The sequence below is a fragment of the Babylonia areolata genome, chromosome 16 (assembly GCF_041734735.1).
Source record: "Babylonia areolata isolate BAREFJ2019XMU chromosome 16, ASM4173473v1, whole genome shotgun sequence".
Classification (NCBI taxonomy): Eukaryota; Metazoa; Mollusca; class Gastropoda; order Neogastropoda; family Buccinidae; genus Babylonia; species Babylonia areolata.
Window position 1 is genome coordinate 6,621,230 of NC_134891.1, and position 5,000 is coordinate 6,626,229.

Below are 5,000 nucleotides of genomic sequence, written 5' to 3' on the forward strand. Positions count from 1 at the left end.
ACACACACACACACACACACACACACACACACACACACACACACACATCTTTTTATAGCTTATAGATAGATAGATAGATAGATAGATAGATAGATAGATAGATAGATAGATAGATAGACAGATAGATAGATAGAAAGATAGAAAGATAGGTAGATCATGAAATGGCACCGCTATCGTTAATAAACCACTGCTGAATAACTTGTATCTTTCTTCTTCTTGTTCTTCTCGTTCTTCTTGTTCTTCTTGCTCTCTTTGTTCCTCTTGCTCTTGTTCTTATTCTTCTTCTCCTCCTCCTTCTCCTCCTCCTTCTCTTCCTCCTTCTTCTCCTCCTCCTCCTCCCACTTGTCCTCCTTCTTCTCCTCCTACTTCTCCTCCTACTTCTCCTCCTTCTTCTCCTCCCACTTCTCCTCCTTCTTCTCCTCCTACTTCTCTTCCTTCTTCTCCTCCCCCTTCTCCTCCTACTTCTCCTCCTACTTCTCTTCCTTCTTCTCCTCCCACTTCTCCCCCTTCTCCTCCTACTTCTCCTCCTACTTCTCTTCCTTCTTCTCCTCCTACTTCTCTTCCCACTTCTCCTCCTACTTCTCCTCCTACTTCTCTTCCTTCTTCTCCTCCTACTTCTCTTCCTTCTTCTCCTCCTACTTCTCTTCCTTCTTCTTCTCCCCCTTCTCCTCCTTCTTCTCCTCCTTCTCCTCCTCCTTCTCTTCCTTCTTCTCCTCCCCCTTCTCTTCCTTCTTCTCCTCCTACTTCTCTTCCTTCTTCTCCTCCCACTTCTCTTCCTTCTTCTCCTCCCACTTCTCCTCCTCCTTCTCCTCCTCCTCCTCCTCCTTCTCCTCCTACTTCTCCTCCTCCTCCTCCTCCTCCTCCTTCTCCTCCCACTTCTCCTCCTCCTTCTCCTCCCCCTTCTCCTCCTCCTCCCACTTCTCCTCCCCCTTCTCCTCCTCCTCCTTCTCCTCCTCCTTCTCCTCCTCCTTCTCCTCCTCCTTCTCCTCCTCCTTCTCCTCCTACTTCTCCTCCTTCTTCTCCTCCTACTTCTCCTCCTCCTTCTCCTCCCCCTTCTCCTCCTCCTCCTCCCCCTTCTCCTCCTACCTCTCCTCCTTCCTTCTTCTCATTTAATTTTGTGTGTACTGAAATATCGAATTTTCAGCCACCTGTTTTTAAGCTGTTCTGTTTAAAGATGCACGCGTGTGCCTGAAAAAACAAAACAAAACAAAACAACAAAACAAACAAAAAACAACAACAAAAAAGATCCATTAATTAACTCAATAGTATACCAGCGGCAGACCATATGGCCCTTGCATAATCAAAACGATCTCCCGAGTTTCTGAACAATTATATCAAAGCACATCTGTCTTTTTCTTTTTTCTTTTTTTTTTTTTTTTTTTTTTAATGCAGTGGTCGATGATTTTTGTCTAGACCCTGCAAAGCTGATTTGGGATCTGATGCTTCAAAATCTCTCTCACTCTGGCGCTATCTTTTTATTTTATTTTTTAATTTTTTTTTTTTTACCGGTGTTGCAGTATATTCGTAACCCCCGCACAGTTGATTTCTTCTTCTTCTCTTTTAATTTTTTTTTTTACCCTGGGGAGAAATCTAGCCATCTGTGGAGGCCTGTGAAGGCAAGCCTGGAATGATCCCCCGGGGGGGTGAACTTGCAACTAGTCAGCACGGATTCCCCCCTCACCCTCGACCCTCCATTCAGATTCCCCCCTCCCCCGGCCCCCACTCCTCCTCCCCCCCACCCCTATCCCTCCTGGAACAACACAACCATCACCGAATCAAGACCCCCCCCCCCCCCCCCCCAACCCCCCGCCCCTCCCCCCATGCCCTGAACGACCTGACAGCAAGGGAACCAGCCAGCAGGTCGTTAACTCTCTCCATACGAACGGCGAAAGAGACGACGTTAACAGCGTTTCACCCCAATTACAACCATCAAAATATTGCAAGTGGAAGGCTCTTATACTGAAGAGGTGAATGTAGACAAAGAATACCACAATTCTGACGACGGAAGCTAAAGGCTGGGTCATAGAGACACCCACTGGACATCCGAGGGGTCTGTGTAGAGGATAAGAGAGGACTGGCCGTACTGACTGAGTGAGTTAAACCCGACTCTATATCTCGGGGAGGGAGAGGGGGAGGGGGGGTGTAGGGGTATAGGGGGTAGAGAGGGGAGGGGAAGGGAGAGGGGGAGGGGGTGGGGGTATAGGGGGTAGGGGGTCGAGAGGGGAGGGGAAGGGAGAGGGGGAGGGGGTGGGGATGTAGGGGGGAGGGGGTCGAGAGGGGAGGGGAAGGGAGAGGGGGAGGGGTTAACTGGTTCAAGTCGAGAGGCTGGATGTAAAACATGTACGTTGCTGCTTATCTGTTGTCTTCATTGAAGGCTGCATCTTGTCTTCTATCTCTCTGTCTCTGTCCCTCTCTCCCCTCTCTCTTTTTTGTGGCTTAGATATCGATAGCAATATACTAAAAATATCTGCTCCTGTTGTTTCTGAAACCCTTGCGTATATTTTCATTTCATTTATAGATAAAAGCCAGTTTCCAGTATCTGTGAAATATCCTGATCCAGCTGAGCCCTCCAACTACAGACAAAATATCTATTGTATCTGCTTTATCGGAACCGTTGAAACATCACAAAAGACAGCACATTCTAAAGAATCTCGATCGTTTCAGTCTGTTTCATCCAAACCAACCCGGTTTTAGGAAATACCATTCTTACCATACTGCTCTGATTAGCCTACTTGATAAGTGGCTTAGTGATATGAATAAGAAACGAAATTACTAGCGTCCTTATGGTAGACCTGCCGAAGCATTTGACGTGATTAGTCAAAAGCTCCTTCTCAAAATTAAGAACTTATGGTCTGTCTGACAGTACTTTAGAATGTACATCACCATTCCTATCTAACAGAAGACTGCTGGCATTTGTTAACAAGTCAAAGTCAGTGCTTTTGCTACATATGTATGGTGCACCTCAAGGCTCTGTTCTAGGACCCAGACTATTCTCAATTCACATGAATGATTTACCCCTTAACAAACTTTGTGAAATGTTTGCAGATGATATAACCCTACATACCAGTCACTGAAATACAGAAGTATCTCTAGTGTTACAAGAGAATGTTTATCAGTTAGTTATGTGGTCAGAACTGAACCATATGTGTATTTGTATTTGTATTTCATTTTATCACAACAGATTTCTCTGTGTGAAATTCGGGCTGCTCTCTCCAGGGAGAGCGCGTCGCTACACTACAGCGCCACCCATTTTTATTTTATTATTTTCCTGCGAGCAGTTTTATTTGTTTTTCCTATCGAAGTGGATTTTTCTACAGAATTTTGCCAGGAACAACCCTTTTGTTGCCGTGGGTTCTTTTACGTGCGCTAAGTGCATGCTGCACACGGGCCCTCGGTTTATCGTCTCATCCGAATGACTAGCGTCCAGACCACCACTCAAGGTCTAGTGGAGGGGGAGAAAATATCGGCGGCCGAGCCGTGATTCGAACCAGCGCGCTCAGATTCTCTCGCTTCCTAGGCGGACGCGTTACCTCCACAGAGAACTAAACACATGATGATCACCGCTCGGCACAGGTGTCAAAACACTTCTGATGACTGTCTTCCTCTAAAGATAAATAATGTAAATATCAAAGAAGTTGATAATCATAAAATTCCTGGATGAGTGGCTGACAACAATCAGTCATGGTCTGATCACATTTTGATGTTATAATAATAATAATAATGGATACTTATATAGCACACTATCCAGAAATCTGCTCTAGGTGCTTTACAAAAACGCTTTGTTAACATAAAACATTACATCTATGTTACATACACACACCAAAATGTGACTACACACACACACACACACACACACACACACACACACACACACACACACACACACACGCACACACACACTGCATACATACATTTTAACAATACATGTGTATCTAACAGCTACCCTAACACATACGCACACATAGGCAGGCACAAACTAACATAAACTCACGCACACACAATACACATTCATATACATGCATGTAGTTATGTACACATACATATGTATACACACATAGTCAAGCACAGCTAACGCGAAGGAAGTGGACCTGCCACAATTGAACTTACTGCTGAGGGAAAAGGTGGGTTTTGAGACCAGATTTAAAAGATGTTATGTAAAAATGTAGCCAAAAGGGTGTACCAGCCGAACAAAATAAAGCATTCCTTAAATGTTGAATCTCGAAGAATGTTTCTTCATGCATGCATAGTCTGATGTAAATTATACATCCACTTTATAAGATTCTCCAAGTGAAAATATTCCCAAGCTGCTGTCGACTCTTTCCACAGACGTGCAATAAATTAGTTTTCCTGAAATCTTCCACACTAACACCATTGTTTGTTGGATATTATCCGATTAACTCACTCAGTACGGCCAGTCCTCTCTTCTCCTCTACACAGACCCCTCGGATGTCCAGTGGGTGTCTCTATGACCCAACCTTCAGCTTCCGTCGTCAGAATTGTGGTATTCTTTGTCAACATTCACCTCTTCAGTGTAAGAGCCTTCCGCTTGTAATATTTTGATGGTTGCAATTGGGGTGAAACGCTGTTAACGTCGTCTCTTTCGCAGTTCGTATGGAGAGAGTTAAAATGGAAGTTAAAATACAACAAAGCGGCTTTTTATGTTGTGCCCCATCCTTACTCGTAAGCAAATTTCAAACTAACGACAGTCGTGCCAAGCTCATAAGGTTATGTCACCGGTACCCCATTCAAAAAAACAATCTTTTTAAATCTAGTCTTTCATCCTCACGTGGTCTGTTGTGGAATAATGTTTCAGCCATTCACAATATCCAAACTAGTAGAACACATGAAAGATTTTGCAAATACAATCTCTCTCTCTCTCTCTCTCTCTCTCTCTCTCTCTAACAATCAAAGGAATAGCTAAATTTATTGCGGAAGCGATGAACGTTAGAAAAAAGATAATCGATGAACTGTCGAATTCAAGATGATCTTGTATATGGGTC